At 42.8% G+C, this 18,433-nt stretch overlaps 1 long non-coding RNA gene across 1 annotated transcript in view; it reads left to right on the forward strand.

Annotated features, from left to right (window-relative positions):
• LOC113956769 overlaps positions 1-18,433 on the forward strand; it is a 32,473-nt gene continuing 14,040 nt past the window's right edge. The window contains exons 1-2 of the long non-coding RNA XR_003530947.1: positions 1-400; positions 1,042-1,143. This is a non-coding gene — a long non-coding RNA (uncharacterized LOC113956769). The remainder of the gene's footprint in view (positions 401-1,041; positions 1,144-18,433) is intronic.

Below are 18,433 nucleotides of genomic sequence, written 5' to 3' on the forward strand. Positions count from 1 at the left end.
TCTCCCGTGTCCTGAAACATTTTATTTCCTTTTAGCATGTCGTCCTCGCTTGGCATTAACTTTCGACAGCAGCCAGCAGAGTGTGCTGTGAACGCTGTGAAAAGAATATCCTGCTTCTGGGAAATTTTTATATATTTACATACATGTACAGAAATGCAGATGAAGACATTTTAAGTGGCTCTAATACTTGCACGAGTGGTATGTAGTTCCTCCCATCAATTAAAATACTTCTCTTGTCGCAGATCACACAACCTCTTCCTTAAAAATTAATAGCCAAGTCATACTAAACCGTCTGCTTTCAGCAAGATTGCTTTCCAGTGTTTGTATAAAGTTGGAAAAGTGCCACAATGGAGATGTCCAAATACCTTTCACAGTCAGAGAGAAGGATCTAGAACACAAGGTATTTAATAGATGAAAATGCAAATCATTACCCCAGCCTACAGGAAGTAGCTTATGCAATTATACAGTATGAGCATACATTTCTCCAACCTCGTCACTCCCTCCTTTGGACTTACTTAGTGACAGTGGAGTTACAAACAGATTAATAAATACATTAGAAATAAGTGAAATAAAAGAAGATTCAAGAGAAGTGTTTACTAGATGACTTGGAAATGCGATTGTTTGCTCGAAAAGTAAACACGCATATGCTTGTGTTCCTTGTATTATTCTGGCGTCAATTTCTTTTTCCTTGTTTTGTAGGAGCAGACATTTAGGGAGGAGTGAACTTTTGAGTTGTGCTTGTGGGGTAACAAATAGTTCTGTATCATTCACAAACTAAAACTGCATTAAAGCAAAGCCAAGTATGAGACCCTGTGGAAGGGTTTTTAAGGGCAGAAGGACATTGTTGTTATGCAACCAAACTGGAATTAGGATTAAAAGGAAATCAGAATACATAAACAAAAACAAATTCAGAAGCAAGGCATTCGAATAAAATTGGCTGTGGGCTGCAACTATCTATGCAGTGCAGTTAGTGCTTTATTAAGTGAAACTGTTTTAGAAACGTATACTAGAGGTTTGTTTGAGATTTTTTGTTTTTCACAGAATCAGTCTGACTGGACAATCAAAGCAGAATATTCTCCCCAGCTCTGCTTCTGATCAGAATGAATCAAATACAGCGCTCCTAATTTTCATGGTCGTGAGAAGGTCATAAAACTAATAGTTATGTATTAGCAAGGCGTTACAAACTATTTCATATGCACTGCTCTGGTCATGCAATAATACTCATGCTTAATATTAAGCACACGTGGCTTAACAGGTGCACATGAGTTAATAATCATAATGGTATCTGTGTTTTTACACAGTTTTTCGGGTGCTGTATGCCAAGTAATACCAAGTATTGCTTGGCTGCTGGTAGCCGTATATTAAAAGGTAGACTGTTAATTGGCAAGCATAGACATGCATTATTTCATAGCCACAGAGACCAGCACCAATGAGTAGTCGAGCACAAGGAGGCAGCTAAGCAGTGCTTCACAATTCATCACTCCCATGGAGGAAACAGCGAGCAGCAAGATGAGAAGTTCGCTGACTCTGCAAAACTTTTTTAAGTTATCAGGATTGAGGGTCATTTGTAAAGAATTGAGGGTGATTAAGCAGTAAAAAATAGATTAAATACAGGGTAGGTAAGTGCAAGATGATGTGTGCGCAGAAACCTAGTTCTAACTTTACGTAAAACATAGGAATACCTAAAATGGTTGCTGCCACCCAGGAGTGACAAGTGTGTATGGCCTGCATGAACATCAGCTTTGTGTTTGGAAAAAAGCACATTTTAAGGAAAGGGACAGAGAACAAAAGAAGGGTCATATTTATGGCAGTCCAGAAGTCTGTGCTGAGTTTGCATGATGAGCACTGTTCCCTGCTGAGTTTCCTGCTTTTTAGAAAGAAAATGCTGGAACTAGAAAAGAATAACAAGGATGCTTAGCTGTCTGACTTTGTGTCCCTTGAAAGCGACAGTTGAGTAGGATTGGCGTTCTCTCTCAAGAGGGAGGATGCCTGAGGCCTGTTACATCCCAAGTAACTTGGAGAGGGTGGATGGTGACTGACTTTTTGAGTACAAACCACCAGATTTGTGATAATGGGAACCAGGCCTTAAATAAACAAGAGGAGATGTTCTTCCTGCAGTGTATTTCTGAATGGCACATTGGGTACAGGGTATTTCTCTGGGGTGCAGTGCAGGGAAGATTGGACAAGTATTAGGAAGAGGCTGTGTTGAGAGTTAATGAATGAACAACCCCTCACACTCAGGAAATTCCCAGAGCTAAAAGCAGTTGGAAGCTGTGAGAGTGTTGCAGAGAAGATATCATGTATTTGCCTTGCTTTTCCTCTTCCTTTGACGTTGGCCTGTGACCTGTGGTGGAAACAGGATGTTGGACTGAATGAGTTCTTCATCCGAGGCAATGCACCTCTTCCTCTGTGTTCATGGAGGATCACGCTGAAACACCGGGAGCCACATACTAACATTAAGCCTGTGTGATGGGGTTCTTTCAAACCAGACTCAATGTTCATCTGTACCCAGAATATTATAGAGCAACTGCTGGGCTACATATTTCTGTTTTGCCTCACGATACACTTATATCTCTGTGTCCACAAAGTCTTACTAACAATATACATACAGTTGCATTGCAATTGCATACCCACAACCAAACCATCTTTTTGTCCTTCCTCAGTTGAAAACATTTGTTCCATGAGGAACAGACCTAACGGTCTTACTTTTCTATGACTTTTTCTTTGGAAGGAGGAGCTGTGAAGAAAAATTTCTTTACCCCCTCCCCCCTCTCCCTCTCCCTTTGTTTGGTGGTTCAGGTGATAGCATCAGTTTTAGCCACACTTGAATTCAGTAGCCAGCAACTGACCAGCTAATACCCACAGGCGGTTGGGCTGCTGCCTCTTAGCATGACTAAGGCATTGGATTTTGTCCAGTGATTTCAAATGCTTTTTGGATGGGAGAGAACAGTTCAGTTGTGTCCTTAGGGATGTAAGACAAAAAACTACCATGCCCTTTGTGATTTTATTCTCATCAGATTTTTGTTTTCATACACCCATTTCTTATGTTGCCTTAAATAAATAAATGGAGAAGTATTACTGGCTTCTTGGTGAAAAAGAAGCACGTGACCTATGAAAAACGGAGTGAACTTGTTAAAACCAGACAGTGCACCTGCTTGGATTTGTATGTTCTCTCTCTGAATTCACCTATGCTGTAGCTTGAGGATCAGGAAATACACAGTGAATCATCCTGTTGGACAGAATGGGACATGCAGAGTAAATTAAGTTTGTCGTATCTCCGTGAGATTTTCTCCTTTGCTCACTACCTGTAGGAGGGGATTTTCTTAGTAATGTGACCTGTCTTCACGCTCCATTTATTGTACCCCAATTGATGTATGTAATCTTGGTTGAACAGACAGATAATGGGGTAAACACCTAAAGTGTTGAATGCCTGAGCAACAGATCTGAAAAGAACAGGTAGGCAAGAACCAAAGTGCAAATGTTTAGAGACAAAAATCGGCATTCTTCTCTGACAGGAGATCTTAATGCAAGTTTGTTATCATTTTCTCCTTACAAGAGATGACAGAATGTGAAATTAAAGTGTAAATATCTTTTATTTGCTAGCGTTGTACGTGACTTTTCTGTTTTATTCTCTTTACTGAATAGGACTTTAATATATTTGCTTTTGATATCAATAAAAACCACTGGTTTCATATCTGTGAACAGGAAAGTGTCAAGGCATGATGAAAAAGTGCTGCTTTTTACCGTTTCAGAGATTGCTACAAAGCTGGCTACACACTTTTGTGGTTGATTGGCAATCCAGAAAGAGAAATCCTCTTTCAGTAGTTTACCAGAAAAGACTCATCTTTCTCTTCCTTGCACACAAAGAGTGGGAAACCGTGTCCAAACAGCAAACAAGTTCTGTAACTGTGGCATGGCAGCCTTGATGATTTGGTATCTTCAATACAAAGCATAAAACCACTGGAGGAAAATACTTCCTTTTTTCTGAAACTAAGGTGCTGGGATTATTCTTGCCCCAGCAGAAATGGGCTTTGAAGACCTGTCTCAACTGTAATAAAGTCGAACTATTCAGGTTTTGGGGCCTTTTTTCCAAATGTGCAAGGCTTATCATGTGTAGGAATATTCACATATCATGTAAAAGGAATCTATATATTGGCACATTTATTCTCCCTCTCAATATTCCTATCTGGACAGTTACTTAATCCATGCAAGAACTTTCCTGTAGCAACTAGAAACATTAAGAAACTTCGCCCAAGGCTTTTGTCATTTTGTCTTTTTATTTAGAGGATGTCGAGCATTTGTGAGACAGAAAATAGGTACATCATCTGTTATATTAATCCCCAAGACATGAGCTCTAGGTGAAAGACTGAGTGTTCTGGAGAAAAGTGTAAAATTCTGGCCTTCCTGAAGTATTTAAGGAGATGGGAAAGATAAGTATGTAAGAAGAAATTCTTCAAATTTCTGCTTTATATCATTCAGTGTATGATACTTTTTTTTTAAGCTATACCATGAAGAGATTTATTTTTTTACTATTGCTTCCAAGGCAGCCTGACTTGTTCCTTGTGAGAGTAGCTGGAAGGGAGAACCATAAAACAGCTGACAAAGTCTCATGTAGCAAGAAAATCATATCCCAGTTACCAGGATTTAAGCAAGATAAGTCTCTTCTGGTCCTTGCAAATCTCTACAAAACATTTTGATGCCATTGTCCACAGGTTTGATCAGATCTCTCTTTCCAGTTTGTTTCCCTAATGTTAGCTGCAGACATATGATAAGTGCATCTCACAATGTTGTCCATATGCACCACTAGGCCTGTGACCAGTTCAGGCTGCTGAAGCACAAAAGGAGAAGGAGAATGTGGAATTGATCCTAATGACTGGACCATGCATTTTAGGTTCACACCAGCCTCCCTGTGAGAGGAATACAGAGTCAGCATGTGGCTTAAGCCCCCTAGGAATGCAGGACCAGTGGGAGGTGCTTCTGAGGGACTGAGCCATCTACAGAATTTGAATATTGAACATAATCCTGATGCATTCTCTCAACATGACCAGAAAATAGTTTCTGATCAGGGTCTTCACTTGCTACGTAGATTTCTTCAGTTAATTGATTTTCTTGTCTTATTTTTTGCTTCCCCTCCTTCCCCCCACCATGGGAAAGCTTGGCTTTGCCTTTCCAGAAAGAAGAACACTGACCACAACAATTTAACATGTGACATTAACTGATTTCTCTTTTGGAACAGGGAAAAATGGATTCCAAAGGTTTTAATACCTGTGATTAATTTGAAAGTGTTCATAAGTGAAGTAAAATAAAAAGAATTGCTGATGCCCCTTTGAGACATTTATTACATTCCTGTGTTACTTCCCCTTCATCCAAATGTTTCTGGCTAAGCTGTTGAAGTCAAACTTTTGCGTAGCAGCAGCAAGGTAAAGCCAGATACTCCCTTTTATTTTTGAGGTTGGTTTGCTCTCTTTCAGAATTTGCTTTCTTAGTAGCATAGGTACACTGAGCTTTGCCATTCGATAGTACGTTGGGTTTTTTTTTTTTGGAAGAGCGTGATATGTCCACATATTGCTCATAGCTTGGGAAGTTCTTTGTGAAGAAAAATAAATGAGAGGGGAAAAAAAAAAGAGTTTTTTCTCCCTCTGACCAGATTTAGGATCTAATTAGTGATTTTGGAATCTAGTTAGTGATCTAGTGACACAGCACTTTTGTTGCAAGAGACTGCACTTCCTTGCTTTTTGCTCAGCCAGGGTTTACTTCACAACAATGGTCAACGGGTCACAGTTTTCAACATCCCCTCTGAATTTGGAGGCAATGAAACTGTTCACCATCAAGTGAAAGTATCCTCACCTGTCTAGGAAAGCATCTTGTCTAGCACTTGACTGTTCCCTGACTGAGATCTGACACGCTCACCTGCCAGCCACTGCAGCTGATGCACCACTGGTACAGTCCAATGCCAGGTGGGATGTGTTACTCTCTCATGAGTCTGCATGTGCTCTGTCTCTCTAGGGTGTGTCAGCATGGTTAAACTCAACCAGCTTGAATTTTATCTGTCAAAGTTTGGATCTTCCTCAAGCCCCATTTTTTCATTTCTTGTTTTTCCAGTTTAGGGGGGGGAAGGGGAGGTGTGGTTCTGAATGTTGCACATTTTCCTAAATTATGTTTGAAATACTTTCATGAGTTTCACCTTTTTTTTTCTTTTCTTTTCTGAGAAAGCAAAAAAAGCAGAGTTGGTGAAGTCCCAGCATCATCTCACAGATTCATTAACTTCTACCTCGGAGTCCCACTGAAGTCTGAAAGTGCCTGTACAAATCATCTCAAAAATCCCTGGACTTGGACTGTTTATCTGCACTAGCCACTCCATCTCTTCTCTGAACAATGTAATTTCTCATGGTACATTCAAAAGAACTAGAATACTTTATAACCAATGTCCTAATTTCCTGAGACTGTCCCTGCTGTTGTCCGTAGAAGTGGCGTTCTAGGACATTTTAGTGCTGTGTTGTACAACCTCAGTTTTTTCCCTAATACCCTGATAATCTGAATACTTTCCTTTTTTGTGTCATCATTCCACTAACTGACTTCACAGTGCTACTTCTTACTTTTCCCAAAGCGTTTGCTCAGAATTACACACTGCAGTAATCTTGTATACAACATAAAATGGTCCTATCTCAGGCAGAATCCTGGCTGCAAATTTCCTCATACGGGACATTGGTTCTCTTGACTCACACGTTTACGTGGCAAATCCCAAAGGGCCCATCTGGTAAGTAGTATGCTCTCATGGTAGAGGATAATGAGTTTTAGTTACTAACTTGATCGTGCAATACGATGATTAAATTTAGATCAGTGTGAAACTAATATGATATGGCAAATTCTTGTGCTGTGGTACATGTCTAGGGGGTGTGTTTGGAAATTAAATGCAGACAAAGCATGCTTGCTGACTACTTGGCACTCAAGATATTCTTCCTAATCTGCTTTTGTAAAGACTCAATCCAACTGTCTCTTATCTTTGACAGTTTCTCATGCTATAACTCTCATATAGCCTAACTAAAGCTAATTTGACTGAAGCTACCATAAGTCACCCATACATTTCCCCCTACTACTTGTGTTCTGATGGTGTTTTATGTTTAATGACTATCAGATACTAATTTCTCTATTCTAGTAAATGCTATACTTAGGAATCTTAAGAAAAGCTGTGGTTAAATGGGAAGTCTTCATGTTTCATCATTGCTGCAGAGAAGTGAAACAGATCTGTAAAAAATGTAAAAAATTACTCACTTTTACAGTAGCCACATTGCTTTTGTCTCAACAGAGCTTTATGCAGCTGTACATTAATTCCATCCTCTGCAATAGTTTTTGCTAAGTTCTCTGGTATGGAGACCAGACTTACTGCTCTATCATTTTTTGTATCCTACCTGAAGGTTTCCTTGCCAGTTTTGAAAATGGCAGCCTTAAGCTGCATGAAGTGTTAAAATATTTTTATCAATTGCGTAGAATTTTTGGTGACTGAGCGAGATAAAACCTTGCAGTTGTGCCTGTTAGGCGGATATAACATGAATAACGTACAGCACCTTCATGTGCATTTTTAAATAAACTTTCTGGGCACAGTGTTGGCATGACAAAGCAGATACATTAACAGCTTACCATAAAAGAGTAAATTAACATCTGTGATAATGACCACAAGAGGGTGCTCTTAATTACTGTTCCGTGAATGCCGTTGGACTTCCATCCTCAGAATCAACGGGACAACTAAGTTTAACGCTTATAAAAAATAAAATGAATTAGTCATAAGTGGAATCTAGCTAAGTTATTTGAAACTGGCCATTATGCTTGGTCATGTAATCCCCACCCAAATACACTTTCCTCTAACTTGAAGCTAAACCTGACAATATCTTCAGCTTCTTTTTAATGTGTGTTTTTTTGCATTAACACAGCTGTAAGAATAGTAAGAATTTTGAATTTTCATTTACTTTAGTTACAAGTCTCACACCTACAAAGTACACAATAAAATGTTTAGTATTTGATACAAAAGCCAATTTCCAAATGAAAAGACGTCTGGTCTTTTCCAGTAAAGAAAAAGAATTTCAGTGTTTGGTACTGCAAGGGCTGCAGTTGGATTTTTGCACTGAACCACCTATTGCAAAAGGCATCGATTTGGCTTTCCATCTTCTTAGTAATTTAATCAGTGAAGTTGGACAGGTAACTTGCTGCTGCGTTTTCAAAGACACCTCATTTTCCAGGTCCCAGAATCTATCATTTTTTTGTGAATTTTATGCCTTTGTTTCCCCGTGTGTAAAATGAGAGTATATCCACCTTGGTTTTAAAATGCCAGTGAAATTCCTGACAGAGAGCAGATGTGATGTTAGAGTGGCACTTCCCACTTGATGGCCAGTGAGTGGAGTGCGTGTGTTAAACATGATTCCGTACACAGGTATATATAATACACTTGGTTCCAAATGCAGAGATCCTGCTGCTGTATTTGCACACACATCACTAACCTCTTGTGGCAGTTTGTGCTGACACCATAACAACCTCCAAGCAGACCACCCACCCTGCAGTGCAGGAATGCATTTTGCACAGTTGACAGACATTTGGGTTGTTTCCTTTTTTCTTTTTTTTTTCTTTCTCTTTTATTTTTTTAACACTGTTCCTCTGAATCTATCGTTTATAGAACAATAGACTCAAAAAATAGTAGCAACATGCAATTTTCTGTGTGTTCATGCTGCTGACAAAAGAGCATCGAGACTAAAAAAAGAGATTTTTGCCTCAGTAGAAGTTGAAGCTGGTGAGATTTACTCCCGCCATAAGTCACACTCTGCAGTTTTGAATGAGGCAGCCAGCTTCTGGCTGGTTCTTTCTCTCTTTCTCTGAAACTGAAAGGAGGCAGCCCTGAGAGGCACAGCAACTGAGTTGAAAGCTGCTGAATTAACCCAAACCACAGCTCTGTTGTTGAAGCATATTCCCCAGACTTTCTTAATAATATTTTAAAACCTACACAAACAGATGAGCAAAGTGCATCCTTTCTGTGCACTCCCCAGGGCAAACAGTGGTGTGCCCCTCTGTAGCTGAGACTGAGTTTCAGTCAGCACAGAAGTCTTGTGTAAGTCATGGGCACATAATTCAGTGTTTTCAAGCTGGCAGTGATGACTGTCCCATGATCTCTCTGTTGGTAGTGTCTATCACCACCAGTGAAGACAGGTGCTAGCAAGGTGCTACAAGACCACATAAAAGATTAGGGGCACAGTTCTAGTAAAAATCTCTGGATACCTGTCAGAAGCAAGGAACCAATTAAAGAGAGCCTCCTTTGGTTGTCCTCCTCCTGGCTCACAGGATCCTAACTTTCACTTGGAATCCTTACATTAAAATCACAGAATCACAGAATGAGTTTGCTTGGAAGGGTCCAACCTCCTGGCTCAAGCAAGGTCATCCTGTGGATTTTGTCCAGACAGTTCTTGAATATCTCCCCTGAGGGAAACTCCAAACCCTTCTATCATCATCTGTAGAAAGTGTCTCCCTCATGGATTGTCATGCGTCATTTGTCTCGCTTCATGCCCTAGCTTAGTTGATTAGCAGTGTGTAGTCCAGCTTATGAGGAGAAGCAGACAACCACTCAGGATGAGTATAATTTCAGTGTAGCCTTTCTTAAATTTCGGAGACCTCAGTATCTGGAGAGTATCTCTAGAACCAGGATTTCTAAGCAAGTCCCCTTTTTCCCATGCAGAAATTTTGTCCAGGCCAAAAACCAGAATCTGGGCTGCTTGTGAGTGTCTGGTACACTATTCAAACAGTAGTGCTGTGTAATGCAGCAGTAATCTCTGAAGGCACAGCCAATATCCACTCATCCTGAATGGCAACCACGACACATGTGCAGGCCTATTTTTTGTGTGTACAACCAGTGAATCCAAAATTACCTGAAAGCTGCAAAACCTTGGTTCACGATTTCTGTGAGTCAACTACTTATGCTCAGACAGTCCTGGGTGTACTCAGCACACAGGTAAAATCCTCCTCTGTGTGTGGTTGGTAAATCCAGTGTGTGTGTGTAGTGTTCCCTGTGGAATTGCTGCACATCACATATGCCTTGAGATGTCATCTGGTAGAAATCTGGAAGTCTTATAGAGAAAGTGTTGTTGATTACTATGTTATTACCCCCAACTGAGAGTTTGATTGAGAATGAAAAATCCTATGTCAGATTTCTGCTTGAGGCATTTTGTCTCCAGCCACGTAAAGGATCTTTCACGAGATAACAACATTTGACCACCACTGTGACACTGCAGTCTACACATTCCTGGGTCAGTTTCAATTACTTCTGGGCCCTCCATCTGCACAGAAAGAGCAACTGATTTGAATTTCTTCATTGCAAAAGGGCAAGGCAAATGTACATTATTTTGCTTGCTTGACTAGTTAGATGTGGCCCAGCTCAGTGCATTCATTGCTAAAGAATTAAGAGATGTGCCAGAAACAGGAGAAATAAGTAAGATAGAAGAGGGACATGCTTTGAATTGCTTTCATATTTACGTTTTCAGTCAGTGAAGAAGCACATGGATAGCATATCCAGAATTCCACAAAGCCCTGTCAGAGGTCCATTCTGCTTCCTAAGGTTTACTGGTAGTGACAGAAAATGCTATTCAGGTCTTGTCAGTCTTCCTTTCCTTTCCACCAGGAAGAGCAAATTACAGACAGAAGGGGGAGAAAGAGAGCGACAGAAAGAGAAAAATAATATTTATGTTGTTTTTGAGAAGATAGAGGTGGATTTTCATTTTCAACAAGTGTCTCTTTTTGAGTGATGATTTTGCTCACCTCTTGCAGCTGTGCAAAAATTCTCATCCAAACTGGTCCTTTAAAATGTCCATGGGACTGTTATCTGGGGTCCATGGGAGACTGATACAGATGGTACAAACTTTGTGTCTTAGGAAGGGCTGAATCCAGGAGCTGCCCATTTCTCTCCTTTAAGGGTAAAGTGAACCGCTTTCTAGTGTCCACTTAAACCCATGCAGGACAACAGGAAAATTGGCTGTTCCCACCTCTTTTATGTGCATCATAGTTCCTCAGGGCAATGAAAATGGTGCTGTAGAGCCTGGTGTACCTGGCCTAGTGTGGCACTGAGCTTGGGGAGAACTGGTAGTGATGCTTTTGTTTAAAGACTAATTAGAAACAAGAGAGATCTCTTTTCTTTAAACCCTTCGAGAATTCCCCAGAGGGCAGCAGTTAAAGGCTGCTACATGCAGAATTCTATGGCTTCCTCCCCTTGCCATGGATAAAGCAACACCTGTGACATCTGTGGGAGTCACTATTACAGATAATCCCTCAGTGAGGTAGTCAGAAAAGTGGATGAAGGTGCTTCAGCATGTGTGCCAGGTACAGCTCCTCCCTCGTGCATATCCTTTCCAGTACTCAGGGCAGGCAGCAGTGTAGAGGTGCTGTGTGAGTCAGGGAGCTCACGGCTGAGCACTGAACCACCCATGAAGTTTGTGAGTTGGTGTCTCAATCATGCATGGAAGATGCTGTTCCCCTGTCAAGAACACTTATGTATTTGATTATACATGGATGATCAGTTCTGGCTTGCAAGGCTGGTCATACTGGATGGAGAATGTTTCCCAGAATCTGATGAAGATTTGTGTCAGGAGACATCTCCAGAAGTTTTCAATACATCCCTGTGTGCCCAGCAGGGCTCACCACAGCACTAGGTCAGGTAGCTCAGGCCCTCATCTGTTTGACTGCTTGATCTCTTCAAGGATAGAGATCCCACCACCTTTCTGCAGCCTGTCCTGAGGCTCCACTGCTCTCACAGTAAAGTTTTCCCCTCACTTCCAAACCTTCTTGCAACTTGTGCCCCCAGGGCCTTCTGCCCTGTCACTGGTCACCTCTGAGATGAATCAGGCTCTGCTTTCTCTGTAATGCCCTGTAGGTAGTGGCAGACTTTAACTAGGACCCCCCTCAGCTGTCTCCTTCCCTATGTTTTGCAGAATGGATTCAGCTGAGCACATCTCTGTAACACAGTCAAGATAAGTTAATCTCCAGTGAGGATCTGGCAGCAGGCAATGTGAAGGCAGGTTAGATTTTCTTTAGAAGGCATGAGGCAAAGTGATGACTGGAAGTTACTGTGGCTGGTTTTTAGTGAGGGCAGTAATGATTTAATAATGCATGAGGATGAAGTGGGACAAAAGAGAGGTGTAACTCTCTTTGAATGGTTGGCTGCCCCAGCACAGGGTCTCATGCTCTTCTTTAGTCAGCATCAAAGTTTGGCCCTGCTTTCTGCTCAAGGTATGTTCCTCCTGACCACAGCAGTATTTGCTTTGGTGAATTTTGTCTTGTCCTGTTGTCTTGTCCATCCACTTCTGTGAGTTTGTCTTGTGGGTTTTTAATGCAGGCAAGACTGCGGGATTAAAATAACTAGCAATAATCGGTAACACAGCTGCACTGTGTATGGTTAGAAGAAATTCTTCCTCTGATTGAGTGTAAAGCTGCCTTCTGCTAGTTTTGGTTTTTTCCTCTTTGTTCTTGTACTGAGAGACACATGAGTACCAATTGCCTATTGACCTTCTCCTTGCCCCTCACCACTGATGGGATCTGCTTTCATTCTAGTCATCTCTTTTCTAGACCACTATGTCATGATGTAGTTGGCTATTCCTTACTTCTCATCATCTTCCCAATATCTTTATGTCCTTTTCCAGTTCTTCCATCTCCTTTATGAGCCGGAGAGATAAGGGTTAAATATTACTCAAGTGGCATTGTAAGAGGAGACTTAAGAGGAGGTGTTTAGATATCTTTACCAAGGAGGAGAGAACCAGATGGTTGCTGGTTGTTTAAGTAATGTTTTCTTTGACTGTCTGAAAGCTTCTCAATGATGTAGGCAAAAATTAGGGCCTGGACAAGATTTTACCAGCACCACCGTCACCTTATCCTTTGTACAAGCCCTGGTCCTTTAGGCATCTTCAGTGAAGGTCCTAGTGGGTGTTGTGACCATTTCCATGTTGCCTAATTTGTTGCCTGCCAAGATGCATTTGGAAACACAGACAGTCCCTTTACCTGCCCCAAGGAGGAGAACTATATACTTATGAGACCACTTTTGAAGAATTCCTCTTTTCTTTCCTGTCTGTTATGGTCAGAAGGTACTGTTTCAAGGTGGCATCTGAAAACTCACTCATTTTCCACTGGGAGGTTAACACAGACTGTACCACAACTGCCTCACAGGTGTATTTGGACATGTTTTCCATATTTGTTGCCAGGGCCAGTTTCACAATCCAGACTGATACCATGTGTGCACATGATTTTGTCAGGTCCAGGTGTTGAGATGAGGCAGGGCATTCCAGTGATGGTCTCTAAGGCAGGGGCACCCATGAGAGTTACTCTGCAATGGGACTAGGAAGACTGGAAAGTAGAAGAGGCCCTTTAAAGGTGATGTGACCCATGAAGTGAGGCTGCTGGAGAAACATCTGGCAGGAGAAAAGAGTTCTTGCAGCAGCTTGCAATGGACCCTGGAGGCCCCACAGCAGGTAACACTGGAGTCATTCCCCTTGCAAGCAGTTTCATGTGTGAGGGTCACAGCAGAATCTTCAACCCTGAAAGCAATTCAGGTCAAGATAATACCACAGTTATTAAAGCAGCTGAATCTGTCAGTTTTACTGTTAGAAAATGGCTTCTCAGATATGCCTGGAAGAAATGGAGCTATTTTATTTTCTGAGTTGCCTTTTAGAAAGGAAATCACTGCAGGGTGGAACGTGGTGTTTGTGGAGTGTTAAAACTCAGCTCAGGCTGAAAAGCACTCAGCTTTTAGACAGTAGAAGGCTGGCAAGATTTTCTGTCTGCTTTTAGTGTTTCTTAAATATTTGTAAATACATATTTTTTGACTTGGCCTAGGAGTCAGCCCCCATTTTTTCTGGCACAGCCCAGACCTCAGAAGCTTCTTGCGCGGGGCTTGTGGCACTCAGAGCAAGAGCTGCTCTTTGTGCAGATATGCCTGTCCTAAAGCAAGCAATGGACACTCAGGGGGGCAGCAGAAGAACAGATGAAGCAGCAGTCTATAATTTTCTACTAGGAATGATATGCTAATAAAATGCTCTGTGTTTTTTTACAGAATTAGCCTCTCTTGCTGCTGAAATATTTTCTCCTTCAAAATCATGAAATACAGGTGGAAAGGAAAAACTGCTTTAAGAATAGCCCTTAAAGAAGCAAAAAGCAAATTTTTTGTAAACCATTTTTTGAAACCATTTCTGGTGTCCTTGCCCACAAGCTATCCCCATAGTTCAAGGTACAGCCATTATGGTGACACTGTAGATGCATGTACAACAATAGGCAGCTCTGGAATGCAATGAGATATGCATCACCTGTGATAAGAGAAGACATGACATATACGCTGCTTTGGCCTTACATCCCATGGTACCTGTCCTTCCCCATCCCCCAGTTTTGCTTCATGACCCAAAACTTCACCTAAATACAAACTCTGTGCTTTCCTTTAATTCCCAGCTGGGCACTGGCCTGACAACACCACCACCATCACTTCTGTGTGGTGTTCCTCACTGTCCTTGCCACTTGCTTTGGCTCAGACACTCCCAAACAATACCCAGGCCTGGGAGAGCTCCCCATCCACAGACTGGATGTGTCCATCTGGTGTGGCAGAGGGGAAAGGGGATGTAACTGTGCAGATATGGGGTAGAGCTGCGCCTGTTGGCTTCCAGGATGTGGAACGGTCCTGGATCTTTCAGGAAACTCCTGTAACAACCCTCACATGTATCCCTTCAAATTCAGGCCAGTTTCAAGCACACATAGGGTCCCACCCACACAGGTCCCAACCACAGTCCCACCAGACTACCTCAGCTCCTAGCCCTTGGGCACTGTTTTTCCTTCATCCTTCCTTCCACTGACCGAAACCAGCCCCTGAGCAGCAACAGTGGCAAAACAGGTGGTATAAGTGTCTACACATATTTAGGTGAGAGGGTGCTTGGAGAGGTACCCTGAAGCCAGCATTGTGCAGGAGCTGGGACACACTCCTGGCAGGGCTGTGGGGAACAGAACTACCCCAGTGTGTGATAACTCAGGAACAGCATGGCCTGCTGGGGTGCATCCTCCAGGGCTGTCCCTGGCAGCTGGCTGAGTGTCCCAGCTACGTCCCAGCCTGCTGTGCATCTCAGGGGATTTAGCCACCAGAGGGAAAGGAGTCTGGAGCCTCCATGTACTTGCCCAGGTAAAGACAACTTTGGTTCCTTCTGTAGATAAGAGCTGCCACACAAATGATCCAGCTCCCAGGCAGCTTCTGCCATGTATCCCAACTCTTGGAAATATGCAGGAAACATAAAGATAAATTATTGATGGTGAAAACAGGCTTTGTGCGTATTTCCAGTCTGCTGGGAGGCCCCAACAAACCTGTAGACTGCAGGAATGGTGCTGCACAGCACTGGCCCAGGGCAGGTGCTGCCTGGCTGCTTGGGCAGGCAGAGATTCTCTTCAGCTGTGCCCAGCAAAGAGAATGGAGCTGGAAACCAAAGAAAGAGGGAAACTGGGCCAGCAAGGGAGAAAATGGGCCAAGGAGGGTATTTATTTCTTTGATATTCTGCTCTTTGCTCCTGGTGAGATAAACATCCATGAGAGTCCTTCTGCCACACTGGTGCAGCCAGGTCTTCGTCACAGCATCCATGAAGGAGGAGCAGACAGTTCCCAACCTGTCTGAGAGCTGCTGTGGGCATGGTTTGTACTTGCTTCATTTTTGCCTGTCTCATTGCTTCACGGCTCATTTGGCTGAACTCTTCATACAAAATAACACGTTAGACGGGCTGTGTACTGGGAGTGTTGCAGGAAGGCAGTAGCTGTCTGGGGAAGGGATGGGCCAAGGGGCTCTGCTTTCAGCATCCATACTGACTGCCTACGAAGCAATTGTGCTTGTTTGCCTTGTCAACCCATTTGGAATATAATAATAATGTTTCAAGTCAAAGAAACACACCTATGAAATCAAATCTTTTTGGCCACTGGCTCTGCCCCCAAGCTTCCCGTGCTGCGTCCTACCGGCTTATTCCAATTCTTTGCTTTGTGTTAAACAAGGACAAGTGAGACTAACACATGCCAGATGTTTTAGTTGATAAAACTTTGTTACAAATGAGTGAAAGAGGTATCTTCCTTTCAGGCTTTGGGTTTGGTCCCCTTTCACCTTTCAGTGGTGCTGTTAAGCGGGTTAACAAATGTAATAAGCCAAAGGATGAGTGGCTGCTATTTTTTTTGAAAAGAGTATAGGCTGCAGCAGGGCGCAGAAGTGTGTGAGTGGTGTTGAAGGAAGGGAAAGGGTAAGGGCTGGGTGAAGGCCACAAAGACTAAGACAGATTTCTCCAGCAGTAGCACCGCTCTCCTGGGCACCATTGCTCCCTGGGCAACCCAAGGTGACTCCACAGCCTGGGTTCGTTATCAGCCACCCCACAGTGAGGGGACTGCAGAGAGGTTTGGGAGGGATGGCACATCCCCATGCCACTGTGGTGCACCTCCATCCTGCCCTGCTGCTGAACATCTGGGATGGGGGGCACCAGAGTGGGAGGCATTGCCATGATCTGTGTCCCTGTCTTGGCCAAGCCTGCTGCCAGGGAGGCTCAGGATAGGCTCTTCTGGATCTGGTGGCAGACCAAGATGCAGAAAGTAGGGACTGGAGCTAACAAAAGAATAGAGGAGGGCAAACAACTTAGGGTTTTTTAGTGCTGTTACTGGAAGGAGTGAGCTGAGGTCTCTTAAACTTGTATCTCATGTCCAGAACTGCTCTCTAAGTTCTATTTCTGAAAGCCTCATGGCAAACAGTGATGGTGGCTGAGTGAGAGGTGACTCACAAGGGATGCTCAGACCCCTGAAGTTCAGAAATGCTGAAAGCCTACCTACATCCCCAAATCAATAACTGTAAAATCCACACCTGAGGGTCATAAAAAGCATGGAAAAATGTAGATTAGAAGAGAAACATCCAGAGCCCCCCCGGTTCAACTCCCTTCTCAAAGCAGGACTCACCAAAGCTAGGCCAGGTTGCCTTGTCCTGCTGAGTCTGGAATATCTCCTAGGACACAGGTCTAATCAGCTCTTATCTGGCCTTGTCTACACCAACAATGGAAAGGAATTTTTTCCTTATGTCCAACCAGAACTTCCCCTGTTGCAACCCATGCCTCTTGTCTTGCTGTTTCCTCATGTGCCTCAGGGAAGAGGTGCCTCTTGCTCAAATAGGCAATGGCTGACTGCAAATAGACCCCACAGTAACCTTGCCTTCTTCAGGCTGAAGAAGACCAGTTTCCTCCACTTCTTACCATAATGTCCTGTATTCCCATTCCCAGGACATCTTTGTGATCCTGTGTTTGAACTCTTCAGTTTAGCATCTCTGATGTCTTGGGAAACCCAACACTCATCCAAAAACTCCGGATGTGCTGAGCAGAGGGCCACAGTCTCTCTCTGCAAAGTTTAGGTTCACTTTGTGCTAGACATCTTTTTGTGTGTGCTGAGATCATCTTTTGTTGCTGGGTCTAGAAGCTGTGCAGAATGGAAAGTGGTGGTACATCTTCACAGTGTGTGCCTTCTGCTGCTTGAAGCTGTCCAGGGGACCCAGGGACAGTGGAGGATGCTTGTATACAGTAACACGTGGTTGGCTCAAAGCTCTTGTCATTTGCTGTATGAATTTTGAAAGTCCTGTACAAACCTCCAACTGCACAGGGCCATATTCCATGCCCAATTCATGTATTCTGTCCTTATACACTTACACATGAACTAATACTGGCTTTTAGAAATCCTCCGTGCAAGTACAATATACCTGCCACTCTCCCTGTGTTTGGAAACATTACTTAAAGACTTTGGATTATTTGATATTTACATTGTTTCACTCTGTGTTCTTGCAATTTCCAGCTGGCTTTTATTTACAGAACAGCATGAAAGAAGTACTTTTGACAAGCACATGTAGTGACTGGTTTCAAAAAGATGGGGCAGGGCTCGCCTTACAGACATTTTTAGGCTTAATTAGGAGAAGTTGTGGGGAAGAAATAGCTGCACCTACATTTTTCTGTTTCCCACTGGTTTTAGCTGCTGTAGTATGGGATACATTTTTTATGTGTGCAGTCAAGTTTGACCAACTCTTAATAGGCACAATGGTACAGCATACTGGGGTCTGCTCCCAGCTTTCAGCTGAGCTGGTCTTCCTTGGAGGAATACAGCTTGAGGCTGTGGAGCAGCTCAAGCAGTTGTTTAGTCAGCCCTCTGTTAAAACAACGGATTCTGAAACAGTATCAAGGATTTTGTTTATGGCACAGACATCTTTAACCTGTGTGTAGGAAAGATGGTCTTTCTGCTTCATTACGTTGTGACAAATGGGTTGTTGGAAGAGGTTAAAACAGCCTTTGAATGGGAGTCTTGCCTTCTCATACAGCTTTCGGTTCATTAGCTCCAGTTTCTGCAGCAGTACAAGGCAAGGAAGAGACAAAGTTCCAGAAGATTCGTC

This window comes from Corapipo altera, unplaced genomic scaffold, assembly GCF_003945725.1.
Source record: "Corapipo altera isolate COAL_440 unplaced genomic scaffold, ASM394572v1 61129, whole genome shotgun sequence".
Lineage (NCBI taxonomy): Eukaryota > Metazoa > Chordata > Aves > Passeriformes > Pipridae > Corapipo > Corapipo altera.